A 14579-nucleotide genomic window follows, 5' to 3' on the forward strand; every position below is an offset into this window, starting at 1 on the left:
GACTCTCTATTGTTGGCCCGCAGTGGATCCATCAGGTTAATGAGGAAATATTTAAAATGCCACGTTTTGCATTTACCATCAAGTCAGGACCCCAGTAGTCATTTAAAATGTTTACTGTGGTCCTGGCTTGATGGTAAATATATATACATGTTTTAAATCCTACTATTCTCATTATTGTAAAGCTACATTATACATAGCAAAGGGTAATACAAATCATTTACAGTATTATTATGTTTTTACAATTATTATTATTATCATTAGATTCCTGTGTTCAAATTGCGTCTTTGTTCATGATGACCCTGCATTCATATTTTGCGACCCCGCCACTTTCAGTTTTCAGAAATTGGACGGTAAAAGGACAAAGGGCGCGCGGAGCTACACGTCTGGGCAACGCTGTCAGAAAACATGTTGTTTCCACTCCAATTAGCACCTACAGCGAACCCACCCACCCGCCATTAACAACAACACCAAGAAAACCCCACAACCCAGCGGTCATACTGTCACTATCTGTCCCCCTCCCCCATCTATTTGTCATTGTTCTTGTGCTCTCCAACTGATGTGTTAATAGTTCTGAACATGTGCACGGATGTGCATGCTTCCTCATTTGTTTGACGTTTTTACCCCCTCAATAATATGCATTTATGCTGTAAATGGTTCTGTTTATATAAAGCACTTTGAGCAACATTCTCATGAATAATAATAATATTAGTAATAATAATCACAGAACAAACTCTAAATTTGTGAATTATTCAAAGGAATATAAAACAAAGAAGGCAAATGAGAGACACTGAGATGCTGACCCACTCCCACGTTCTAGATAATCTACTGTAAATGCACATTTACAGTAAACTCACAAGATTTCTGGTGAAATCGCAATGGGTAATATTCTGCTTTTCTAATACAAAAGCAAAAAAATGCGTATCGCCTAGATGTGGGCAGATGGACAGTAAATGTAGCAGAGAATGCATTTACATGAACCTTTACTGAAATAATGCCGTAAAGAAATGCAATCTTTAAAAATGAGTGAAATTGGAGTGAGTGTGAAAGGGAGGGGCTGTGTTCTCCTGCTATGTTAGAGGTCATTCACTGTATGTGGGGGCGTCATCTGCACGCTGGCTCAGTGGGCTGGGAGGAATGCCAAGTGCCCCACGGCATTGTGGGTTTGAGTCCGCACCATGAACTTTCACTTTATGTCACAGTCTCACCCCGCCGCCCCCCCACCACCACCAACAAACAGACACACAAATACACACACACCTTCCGCTGTCTCAAAAAAACATTGGTTTGTACTATTTTTAAATAAGAAATAAATAAATCTGGATCTATTTTTCATATTTCTCATGTCTCTGTCAGTCTCTCTGTCTGTACACAGTAAAATCCTCACTGTTCATTTATCCATTTGTACGGTAACTCCAAGAGTTTGTTATTTAACAGTGTATCCCTGTGTGTCTTTCTGCCATCTTTCCATGTTGCATTCCATTGTGTGTTGTACAGAAAAGCTCAGATGTCCTGAAAGCATTCTCTCTAAACAAAGTCATTCCATGTCCTTTACTGTACACACATAGCTCCAATAACAAAGCATTGCAACCATAGGCGGCATGAATGCCTTGACCCCTGTAGGGGTTCATTCTGAGCGGGAGGTCCGTCCTTTAATGCCTTCCCCGGGAGACTTCCTGTTTTGGCCACGCCTGACGCCGGCACTGCTTCCTCTCCCCCTAGGAGAGAAAGAGCTTAGGTTCTCTCTCTGTGTGTGTGTGTGTGTGTGTGTGTGTGTGTGTGTGTGTGTGTGTGTGTGTGTGTGTGTGTGTGTGTGTGTGTGTGTGTGTGTGTGTGCGTGCGTGCGTGCGTGCGTGCGTGCGTGCGTGCGTGCGTGCGTGCGTGCGTGCGTGCGTGCGTGCGTGCGTGCGTGCGTGCGTGCGTGCGTGTGTGCGTGCGTGCGTGCGTGCGTGCGTGCGTGCGTGCGTGCGTGCGTGCGTGCGTGCGTGCGTGCGTGCGTGCGTGCGTGCGTGCGTGCGTGCGTGCGTGCGTGCGTGCGTGCGTGCGTGAATAAAAGCAAGTACATGATTCTACCCTGAGAGAGGCAGGATTTAGTCTGCATGCATGTGCATGTGTGTGAGTGTTAGTATGTGCAAGTATGAGTGTTTGTGTGTGTATGTGTGTATGTGTGTATGTGCGTGCGTACGTGCGTGCGTGTCCTCCCTGGAGGAGAGAGCTTGTTATGAAGTCGTCCTCCGCGTTGCTCTAGAGCACGTTTTCCTGTCCCTGCTCTTACACACGCAAAACAATACAAGGCCCCTGAGAGCCACTAGAGAGAACAGGACAGAGACACTATGAGAGAGGGGGGGGGGGGGAGAGAGAGAGAGAGAGAGGCAGGGAAAGTGTGGGAGAGAGAGGGAGAGATATTAAAGAGAATAGGATAGACACCAAGATACAGACAGATGCAAGACACTAGACATAGACATACACAAAGAGAAAGGGCAGTGAGAGATGCCTTAGAGAGACAGACTGAGAGAGAGAGAGAGAGAGAGAGAGAGAGAGAGAGAGAGAGAGAGAGAGAGAGAGAGAGAGAGAGAAAAGCAGATTTCTTATTTTCTCTCTTAAGGGGAAAAGAGAAAGTAGCAAGAGTTATAAGTAAACAGACAAAGAGATCAGAGAAATTGAAAGAATTGGAATGAGAAAAGAGATCAAATGGAGAGAGATACAGGGAATGTGTGTGTGTGAGAGGAAGCACGAGAGACAGACAGGGAGAGAGAGACAGTGTGAGAGACAAAGACACAGAAGAAACAGAGAGAGAGAGGGAGAGAGAAAGAGAGAGAGTACCCCATACCAATTGTTCCTCGTCTTTTTTTCTTCCCTCTGCTCTCAGAAGATACTGAATTACATCACAGGCCCTCTGACAGGGGGCTTGGGTTACGACTTGTTGCGTACACCACTCAACCACATCCAACAATAAGGGGTGTCTCCCCGAGAGAAAAAAAACAACAACTCGCACACACACAAAAACCTTCTCTGATGACAGCCGAGCCTGACAGCGAGCCCACTCTGCCGACATGTTTTCCATTACAGACCTCCACGACGCTCACTTCCAGGACACCGTTTCCTGACTTGAGAGATCGACAATTTCTTTTGGACGGTTTTCAACAGATGACGTGTCGGGGTCTAACCGCTTGAGCCCTATATATTTAGTTGAAAAAATTACATTTTTTTTTACATTTTCGCCTATAATAACATAACCTGAATCGGGATGCCAGGTTGAAAGTGGTTAAGTCGTGCCATTGTGTAAAAGATTTATATATGTATATTATATACGTATATATATATATATATATATTCCCGCTGAATTGTGAAATGACAATAAGTTGTTCTACTGAATTACGTATTTCCTTCCAAACAACCTATTTTTTGAGTGGAAATCATTTGAAGACTTGAGATGATTTTTTATGTATGATGTACATTGAAATGTATAAACAAACTAAGCCATTATCATTCTGTAAAAGATTACTTTTACTTTTACAACAGAAATCATAATGTGAAATGACAGTGGCTCTATAACACCTGTGTGCTTTTTGCAACAGGAAGTGAGCATTTGGACAGTTTTCAATATGCCATGTATGCTTACAATTTGTTGCAAAACACGACTGTCAAGCAGTCTATATTAGCTCAACAAATATCAGAATGGGAAATGACAGCAGGTTAATAAAATTCAATGCTAGCTTCCAGAACACTTTTTTTTAACTGAAAAGGGTTATTTTGGCTGCTTTTCAACATGTGGCTGGCCAATATCGCTGTCAACACGGCTGGCCATAAACATCTATAAAAGAGTATTCTCTCTTCACCATAAATCTCACCATGTGGAGTGACAGTCGGTCTACCGCTACATGAAATACGGCTAGATATTGAATGAGAGTAAACCACTATATTTTCCATATATTTCCAAGACCTGGGAAAGTTCAAGATCTTTTGATTTCAATGGAATTACCAGACATTCTAGTACAGGACCGTGCTCACGCACACACACGCCCACGCCCACGCCCACACACACACACACACACACACACACACACACACACACACACACACACACACACACACACACACACACACACACACACACACACACATCTTCATGACGTTTAATCAGTTTAACTACGAGGGTTAGGGTAAGACAAAAACAACTTAGTAGAATGTATAGTATTTCACGGTTTTATAGTCCTGAGCTTAGTGTCCTAAGCTATCGCAACGACACTTTAGAACTGTATCTTATCATTGGCAGCATTTAATATTTTAAAAAAAATATATATATATGGCCTTAACCAATTAAGCCCTATTCAGAAACCTTTGCCTATAATGACATCCCCATTGGGAAGCCAGGTTAATATGTCTTTTAAAAATGGGAGGGGAAGTATCCCCTCCATGTTCACCTCTTCATATCGTTCATAAAAATACATCGACCATATCAGAAAACCCAATATGTTTCCCGGCCATGCTCCAGCACACCAGAAACAGAATTATGAGGTACAGTACTGGAATAATGCCAGGCCCAGTGCTGCAAAACACTGCAATATCAGCCAGAACGACTAGTCCCCCTATCGTTGGCTGAGTGGAGGATACTTCGCTAGTTTGTGCCGTGTGTAATACATAGGCAAGCCTGGTGTGTTAAACTAATTTACCGACGGCATCAGATAAAGATGTCCCGGCTTTGTCATAAGAGAACAGAATGTTCCAAGAAAACTTGTACCCTGTCTGCACCGCTCTGTAATGTATGTGTGTGCGTGTGCGTGTGCGTGTGCGTGTGCGTGTGTGTACACACACTTGTGTGTGTACATGTTAGAGAGCTGTATAGCCTGTTTGACTTGCAGTCAATCAGGCAATGTGTGTGACCTGAACATCCTCTTATTGGCAGGAGAGAGCGTCCCCTTCTTCCCCCTCTCTCTCTCTATCTCTCTCTGAAAATCTGTTCATATGTAAGGCATGAGAGCTGCTATTAGTTTAAGCTGTTGCTTATTTATTCTCCTCTTCATCTGCCCCCGTTCCCCCCATGTCTCAATCGTTCCCTCTTTCTCTCGCCCGTCTCTCTTCCCCTCTGACCATCTCTCGCCCCCCCCCCCCCTCCCTCTTCTATCCTGTCTCCCTTTTGTTTCTCTCTCTCCCTTGAAGCAATACCCACTCCCTCTCTCTCTCTCCCCCTTTTCTCTCTCTTTTTCCCTCTCTCCCTCTCTCTGTCTCTCTCTCTATGCGTGACGTAACACTGCCAGGGGGAGGGGAGGGGGGGGGGGCGACTGAAGATAGAGAGAGAGGGAGAGAGAGGACGTCGACAGTCCTCTGGTTATGTAACTGATCTCTCCCCAGACTGAGCCTAGCTAGGGCAGGCAGGCAGGGGAGCCCCACCTCTCTCCCCTCAGTCCCTCCCCTCGCTATAGGTTTAAGCGCTCGACCCTGAAAGCAGGACAGGAGGGCTGGCGGCGGGGGCTGGAGCGGGCGAGGGGGAGGAGGAGGGGTGGTCGCTGAAGGAGGTCATGCCTGGCCACGGGAAATAATCTGTGGGCTGTCTGTACTGCATGTTCATCTTTGCATGCATGCAATGTATGCATGTGCCTGTGTACGTGTGTGTGTGCGTGTGTGTGCGCATGTGTGTAGTGTTCTATGTATGTACAGCATACTATGTGTGGGTACGGAATGTACCCGGTGCATTTTGTTATTTTAGGTCTTCAAAGGGGCTTCACAGATGAGATACAGTGATGATGGCATTTACGCACTGCTGCTGCTATAACAACAAACACGATAAAACTGTTTTTCTTCATGTTTAACTCCCAATAAACATAACTCAATTTCCTTGGGTTTCAGAGGGAAAACTAGGTTGTATTGTTATTTCAGTTCATGTGCGAGAGACACTGCTACTGGTCTCACCCAAGATGTTTGGCAAGTTGACAGCAACCACAGCAATAAAAGTAAGATATACAACTTGTTCTAATGGCATGACCCAAGGTTCGTGCCGCATGAAAGCCTGCCGAATGGAACATGTCAATTACAATAAATGGAAAACCTTACTGGTAGGAGAAATTTGGTTTTCAGATAGTTTTAAGCACTTCATAAAAGGATTTCATATACAGTATGTATGTAGTCCTGCTTTCTGAGGCAAATAGGGTGACAATGGCTTAGTATGTCTGGCTTGAAGTCAACAGTTTGTCAGCTATTTTGATCTAGATCAGTTATGAAGTTACATCCCTGTATAAAAGGAAATCTTCAACGATAACAAAAATGTATTGCAGTATACTGCATGTACAGTATATCAGTATATACACATGTATCTCTGACAGTGTAAATGGACCAGCACAGTGCAGCATAAGTCAGCCACATCACAAAGAAGGCATAACGGGGCTGTACAGGGTTCAGAGCCATAGTGCTCTGCCAATTACTCATTTCCCAAGAAGAAGCCTAAAAGTGATTAAGACAGAGTTGGTCACACCACAGGAAGAGCTGATGGTTACACCTCAACCTCAATTGGTGTCAATGGAGAGTTTTGGAGTCACATGCAGATTAGGGAATTAGCCACGAGAAGGGAGGACCTACTGTATAGTATAAGAAACACTAACAAGCACCTACTGTACAGTACCCAAAAGCCTACAGTACTACAGTACCTACTGTAGTCTGTATAGTACCAAAACACATACAGAAACCACATACTGTATAGTACCAAAGAGCCTACAGAAACTATCAACTGTATAGTACCCAAGAGCCTATGTACAGTACTTCTCCAAACCAACCAAAGAGCCTACAGTACTGCCTAGTACTGTACCAAGAACGAGCATACCATTCAAAGTAGTAGGGTGACAGTAGAGAACATGGCGGCCATGTCCATTGAAGTTCAATGGAGAAGTGGCGCCATGTTATATTCGATTCTTCAAGCTTCTATAGTACCAAAGATGCTACAGTACTGCATAGTACCAAAGGGCCTAGAGTACTACTACCTATACAGTATTACCAAACAGTCTACAGTACTACCTACTGTATAGTACCAAAGAAAGAGCCTACAGTACTGTATAGTACCAAAGAGCCTACTACTACCTACAGTATTACCAAACAGTCTACAGTACTACCTACAGTATAGTACCAAAGAGCCTACAGTACTACCTACTGAATAGTAACTAGGCTCACAATCCGAAGTGGGTCATTGGCCTACTTACCAGGTGTCCTCAAATGACAAAAGTAGCAATATGTATTGAGGAACAATATGGGGCAAAGTAATGTAGGGTTATCTAGTGCACAAGAAACAGTTTAATCACTGTTTAGAGCAGGGTTGTGAAGATATTGCAGACAGGGCATTATTCAACCAAACAGCCAAGTGACAGATGCCACCCCACCCACCCTATCATGCCTAATTGCAAACCAAACTCTCACAACACAAAGGTTTCTAGAGCATAAATGTAATGTACCACTACCAGTGGCAAGGATATCATTTCTGTTTCATATTAGAATAGAATAAAACCAGAAAACAATAAAGCAGAACATGAAACAACCAGGAGAACAGAGCCAGAGAGTAGCTACAACAGAACAGAATAATATCCAAAGGCAGAACACAGGAAAGATTCATTGTCACACACTCACAGACTCAAGGACAACAGTCAGGGCAGATCTGCCACCAACACACTGTATGTATCCTAAATATCCTACAGTACTGTATGTATCATCAGCACAGTGGAGGGAGACTGACCTACATCAGCCGAGGAAAAAAGACTTCTAAATTCTGTGGTGAGGGAGAGGGGGGGGGGGGAGAGACATCATTTCATATTTCATGTTGTCCTCCTGTACATGCATGATTCATACCGAGTCCACCGGGCTCCCAAAAGGCATTTCAAGCATACTTTAGCACTCTGGCAGACGGGAGCTTATGGCATGGTAATATAGATATGTCATAGCAAAGGAATGTTCACCACGAAAACACATAGGAGAGGGGGAGATGGCGACCATGCATGCAAAAAAACAAAAAACCCCAAAGTAGGCTATTTGGTTGACAACTTATGTACCTTCACTTTCGCCGTTGACAGTCAGTTTTACGTGGACCCCATCACACCCCCTTTAGTTTTATTATTACGAGCATTACAGGCTAGCTGACACTGTTTATGAACAACATTATAACGTTCCCACGCCCCGCTGTTCAGACATGTTTATGTTAACGTTACATATCTCGTTATGCACCCTCCTTGTATCATATCGGCAGTTGCTATAATACAAGAAGAGGCCTGTATGGTAAAACACAAGTAATAGGCTTAATAAAGAGCACATACAGTAATTGTGTTAGGTAGGTATATACTGTATACAGAGATAAAGGGGGGGGAAGCAAAAAAAAAATGGGGGAATATAAATGTACACCTGTACTTAAACTATGTACTTCAAATGTTTCCGAATAAAACAAAAAATATATATACATATTTTTTAAAAGAGCTCATACAGTAAGAGCACATGGTAGCACTAACGTGGTGCAGGCCGAAACAGAAATGACACATTTCCCCCCCTGCCCTACTAGTCTGCACTCAGTCAAAATCCTCTGTTATAATTTAACTCCGAGGGTGTAACAAAATGGAACCAAATGGACCCGCAAATGGTCCATTTGGTTCCATCTTGTTACACCCTCGGAGTTACATAGGCTACAAACAGGCTAGATTAACAGAGGATTGCGGCTGCGGCGCCGTGCATTGACCTCCCATACTGTACCATACCATACCGTACTGTACGTGGGGCTTTAACGCAGCAGCAGAGTTGACTTGAGGACAGCACTCACCTTGCAACAACAGTCGGATGTATAGCAGCCTGTACGTTACGTCCCCCCCTGCTGTGACAGTCTCTCCCGCATAGAATTAGAAAGCCTTCAGCCGCTGGGGTCCCGATCGCCGCCCTCCCGCTGCAGCAGCTCCCCCCGATTATTGCAATAACATATATTTATATATATATCTATATATATATATATTTTCTCACAAGAAGGTTGGCTGGTAATAATGGGGGATTTGGAACCACCCGATCCCTCCTCCTCCCTCAGCCGTCAATGTATAGAAGACGACAAAACAGGAACAGAGCGAGGAGGTTATGGCTGCATATGTTGGGTTGGTTGGTTGGTTGGTGGAAACGCTGCATAAATAATTGTTTAAAAAAAAAGAAGAGAGAAACCACGTCCCCCCCCTCCCTCTCTAGATCCGTTCTCGGTAGCCTCTTTCCATACGTTGTCGGTATGTGGAGGATATAGTAGCGCCGTGGTGTATGTCCGGGACTGCCAAAGCCATGGCCACGGTCGGGACGGCAGGCGGGGGAACTCAACGGCATTAAGCCGTGCTGTGTCGCTCCACCCCCCTGCTTGTACAGTACGGGTGAATGCGGGTCAGCAAGGATTGGAAGGAAGGATTCGAGCAGTCAAACTGCGCCCTCTGCTGGTGCCGAGTAGGGGGTTCGGGGCTATGTATGTCAACGTTGCGTAATGATTATCCTAGTGAATCCTCCACGTATACTTTAATTTGCATGATGGACCCCCCCCCCCCCACACACACACACACACACACACACACACACACACACACACACACACACACACCTGGCCCTCTCCAACCCCAGGACTTAGGGCCTATTATGTAGGCCATTTTATGTTTTTAATTATGTCCCTCTGTGATATTCGTCTTATCTGGCTCGGCGTTCTCTGCTATACTGCCACCTTTGTGAACTAATGCGTGTTTTGTTTACAGCAGGCTGTGAGTGTGGCATTGTGTGTGACTTCAAAATGACAACCAATTACTTCAAGTCAGTGACTTGAGGTAATTGGTTGTCATTTTTAACCTTTATTTATCAAGGGAAAGGTTCCTGTCTACCAAACTCGTCCCCCTTTTCAGTACCGCCCTGGCTGAACTTCCATGTACAGTTAAATACAGTCACCCATGGGAGCTGCTCAGCAGAACTGCAGTTTGTTGGCAACTGACTTGCTCCACTGCAGCAATTGGGATTGACGTGCTTTGCACAAGGACCCTTCCTTTTAACTGAACCTGCTGAGGGAAGCAAGCGAGATAACAGTATTATTTTAATTTCACCGGCCTGATATTTCATTGAAACTTGAGGATTTTACTAGTTGCATAACATTGCCAGCGTATTATGTCGAGGTAGCTTTTTTTGTGTTTGTTAATGCCCCATTTCCCCCATACCTTCTGAGCCCAAATGTTCATAGACTTGCATAGACAGTAGACTTCACTTGAAGTAAGGCATTAGTCAACCATCATGGTTAGCCAGTGCCACCTGGTGGAACATACCTTTTCCACCTCCTTCAAAATGTTATATCTTTGATACCCAAACCTCCTCCTTTTCTGGAGAATATAGTGTTAAAGCCTGCCCTTTATAACAAAAAGTTGTGAAACGCCCCCTTTTCATCAAAAAGAAAGAAAGAAAAGAAAGCAGTTGATGGCCCTGATTTTGAGGCCGTCCTGGCATGCATCCACATTGAGGTAATGCCCCCCAAAACATTTTTATAGATTGAGACATGTTGTCATGAGGCCCAGAGGTCAATGCATCCATCAGTGACTTTTAAATTACTGCTGCTGCTGGCAGTTTGGCTTGGAGGGAGACCAGCTAATGACTAAAAGCTTTCTCCTTTTATACAGTTGGGTGTATTTCCTGCTGTGAGCTGTGACAGGCAGGTGGCTGGTAGCACACCCACGGTGCTCACCACCAACCCTGCTGAAGTGCCCTTGAACGAGGTATCCAACCCGGCAACTGCTCCAGGGGCCCTGCACTGCATGTGCCCCTTCTCTCTGATTAAATGCATGTGTTGGAAGCTAGATTCAAAAGGACTTACCCAGTGTACACTACATATTAACGTGTCTATATTTTATTTATATTCATTTCTCTTCATGGTTTTGTGTGAACATACAGTAGCAACCAGCCAATGCTGTTCTAATTCAGAATTGACAAATAAGGCCCGGATGGCTGGCGTAGCGGTCCGGGCACCTAGGCTGCTAATACAACCTGACAGCGTGACGTGGATTAGAATCCCGTTCCCGACGACATTTGCTGCGTGTTACTCCCCATCTCTCGCTCCCCATTTCCTGTCAGTCTACTGCATACTATCAAATAAAGGCAGAAAGAATAATGATAATAATAATAATTGACAAATAAAGTACTCTTCTGCATGTTCTGGTCTCATGTTGTCAAGGTTTTGATGTCCACAGCATAATCCTGAGTGTTAGTAGGCTAGAGTATAAAAATGGACTCTTATGGGTCTAAAACTGGATTTTACTGTGCATGTAGGCTGGTTGCCTAGAGACAACAGTTACTGTTAGCTAAACCCAAACAGGCCACGTCATGTGTGCTTATATCCAATCCTCTGTAACCCAGTTGTCAGCTCTCCTCACCCATCTATAAGATGGATTAGGACCCAGGTGGAACCGTCCCTAAATAATCAGCAACATAAAGAAGAAATATGTGCGGCAAAGATGTGTAAAATGTGGTCAGAGTGAGGGAAAAACTAGAAATAAAACAAGTTTGCTCTGAAATTAGATATCTACAGTTTAATAAGAGGGAGTCCTATCTGTTTATCCATTCATCCATCTATCCATCTACCTCAAAGTATTAATCATATCCTCAATGAAACAACATAGTTCACTCTTATGTTTCTTTCGCTTGTGCATCTGTGCTTTTATTGCAATAATAATATATCCGCATGTAACACGCACACATTTTCAATGATCAAAAATTAAAAAGAGCCTTGAACAACCAGCACTGAACACATGACGTCAGAAAGAATCCACAAAAATAATCACACCAACCGACTAAATCTGGATTCAGATGCTGCACATACTGTACATTTAAAACACAAACACAGAGATGCATGCTCTCTGCCACTCCCTTTCTCTCTCTCTCACCCACCCAAACACACACACACACACACAGCATTCACTGGCTACCACTCACACGCATACATGCACATAAACAAGATTGAGTTAACATGAAGAATCAATGTGATAAAGTACTGAAGTATTTTTTGTCCGATATAACATCTGACTCGTTTGCATAAGTGCTGAATACCTTTCCTCTTTTTTAACACTGACAATGCCATACCTACACTCTAGCTAGACTGAACTGTACTGTACACCACACAGAAGGACAGACAGACAGATAGGCCAACAATCCAACATTCACTGTCAATAGTAACAGCCACCTTGAAAGCCTAATGAATACTTTGTCACATGATTTTGTCGCACGTCAGTGTCACTCGGCGATAACACACTTTCAGCAAGCAACACCTTCATGTAACAAAGTATAACTTAGCTTTGGTTTCTGCAACGAGGCAAGGGAACAATCACCGATATACAGTAGCACTTAATCAACAGCCTTGATTTGTTTCTCTTTTAACTTTATATATGTATATACTGTATATTATATATGTATACTATTTACAGTAAATAAACAACATATTTAAAGGGTTGACATTTACACATTTAAACAAGTACAAATACTCACTACCTGAAATTAGATTTGTGTAATTTTATGTCCAGTGAATATATTATTTGTGTATGTGGAATACTTGTATTTCTTATACCTACAGCTATCGAGACAAAATAAATAGTACAACAAATACATGAAGCTAAAAACATACGTGGCTAATTTATTTTTAGATTATATATTTTTTTTAACTTTTTTTACACAATGCACAAGACGCCACTTTTTTGTTGCAATTCCTATTGCCGTTTCTTTGCAGACACTGTTAACTTTAACAGTACCATTTACAACTGGGTTGTTCTGTTGATATGTCAAATACGTGAGGATGATTGAGATAAACATGATGATGATGACTCTGAAGATAATTATTATCAGAGAATTGGCTGTTGGGGCATGCTGTGATACAGAGAAACCACAGGTTCTCTGTCTTTATGGACAGCTGGTAGATAGATACAGTAAGTGAACAGATATATTTGTGAATGAAGAGATGGACCGACATATGGATGACATCCTCTTCTCCTTTCTTCTCCTCTCCTCTTCATGGCAGCATCTTCATGGCAGCATCCTCTCCTCAGTTATACTCATACAAGTTACTTTCGGTCCTACGTTCACTGGAAAGGAAGAGATTAAAATATAAACATGGCAGTACAAACATGACAAGGGTTTCCGTGTCAAGGGTTTCAGTGTCAAACGGGCTGAATTACTCTCCCACTTGTGTTAGGCATGCTTCTTCAGCCCTGGTCCTGTGAGGACCCTTAGCACTGCTGGGTCTTTATCTAATCCTAAAGTTAATTGCATTCACCTGGTATCATCACCTGGTTACATTGTCCTGTGCAAGTCGCACTGGATAAGAGTGTCTGCAAAATGTGTAAATTGTAAATTGTAATAGTGTTATCTCAGTTCCCTGACTATCTGACAGCTATTGCAGAATGACTAGCACACCAGGTCAATGCAATTAACTTCCTGGCAAGATAGGAAACCAGCAGTACTAGGGGTTACCAAGAACCAGAGCTGGGAAACTGTAATTTAAAGACGGAACCGATCAAACCGCACACAGTACTCACACAACACCAGCAAAACACTGGGCGGTGTCTGCTGCCAAACAAAAAACGTCGGGCAGGATTTATCGGGCTATAAGACAAAAACACATCCATGTAAAACTATCACTGTGACCTTTTATACATGATGACACGCTATGAATACACACTAAAGACTTGATCATGTGTGGCTTATCATCAAGGAGATTCGTTTTTTGGAGATTTATTCATGCAGCTATGACTTATCAATCTAATGTGAGTATAAATAAAATGTAAGCGGGAGTAAAAGGTTTGTAAAAGCATTACATGACATCTGCAATGTCATGTATTTCGCAGATCATTCTAAAAGGCTTAAATCATAAAGGTTATTAAAATGTTATGAATGATAATGATGGGAGATGGGGTGTTAGGGACCTGAGTGAACATAACAGGACCACCTGCTATTTCCACCACCGACGAACTGAAATCTGTTCACTTATTTGTCTATTTATCATGTCATGAAGGGATAATGTAGATGAAAATACGTTAAATCCTTTATGTGTTTCCAATGGGGCACATTCAAGTCACTATCAGGATTTTTATACTCTGTAAAAGTTTTAATTTTGAGTGAGAGAAGGACCATTATTTAGAAATATGTGACATACAGTAGATACATTAATTTATACAGGAATCACTATTTCGGGGTTTCTAAAAAACCTACTGCTATCGCACAATAGACTACAAGAGCCAACATGCTGCTACTGTACCAGTGGCGCCCCCAGGAATTACATTTAGGGCAGTTGAGATTTTTTTTGCCCCCCCCCCCCCCCCATTACCTCCGAAAAAGGAATTTCAACTCAATCGAAAATCGGCGATCGAAAATCGGCGATCGAAAACTGGCGAAAGTGGCCGTTTTCAAGATGTTTTGGCCATTATCTCTGGAACGGAAGGTCCAATCTGCTCAGTTCAAAGCTTGTTGGATGCGTGACCTTTTCGGTTTATTTGGGTTTTCTAGGGGAGGCGAGATCTTAGTTGGGCAGGCATCCGCCTGTCCTGCCTCTACAGTGGGTACGCCTCTGTACTGTACCACTACCA

General features: G+C 43.2%; 1 protein-coding gene across 3 annotated transcripts in view; it reads right to left on the bottom strand.

Annotated features, from left to right (window-relative positions):
* The window catches only part of LOC311056057 (thyroid hormone receptor alpha), a 124354-nt gene extending 115106 nt beyond the window's left edge, over window positions 1–9248 (bottom strand). For all 3 annotated transcript variants that reach the window (XM_084072408.1, XM_084072409.1, XM_084072407.1), the window contains exon 1: window positions 8780–9248. The gene's annotated coding sequence lies outside the window, so the exon portion shown is untranslated. The remainder of the gene's footprint in view (window positions 1–8779) is intronic.
* Between the last annotated feature and the right edge of the window lie 5331 nt (window positions 9249–14579).

Source organism: Gymnoscopelus microlampas (assembly GCF_963454915.1).
Source record: "Gymnoscopelus microlampas genome assembly, chromosome: 11".
NCBI classification, from domain to species: domain Eukaryota; kingdom Metazoa; phylum Chordata; class Actinopteri; order Myctophiformes; family Myctophidae; genus Gymnoscopelus; species Gymnoscopelus microlampas.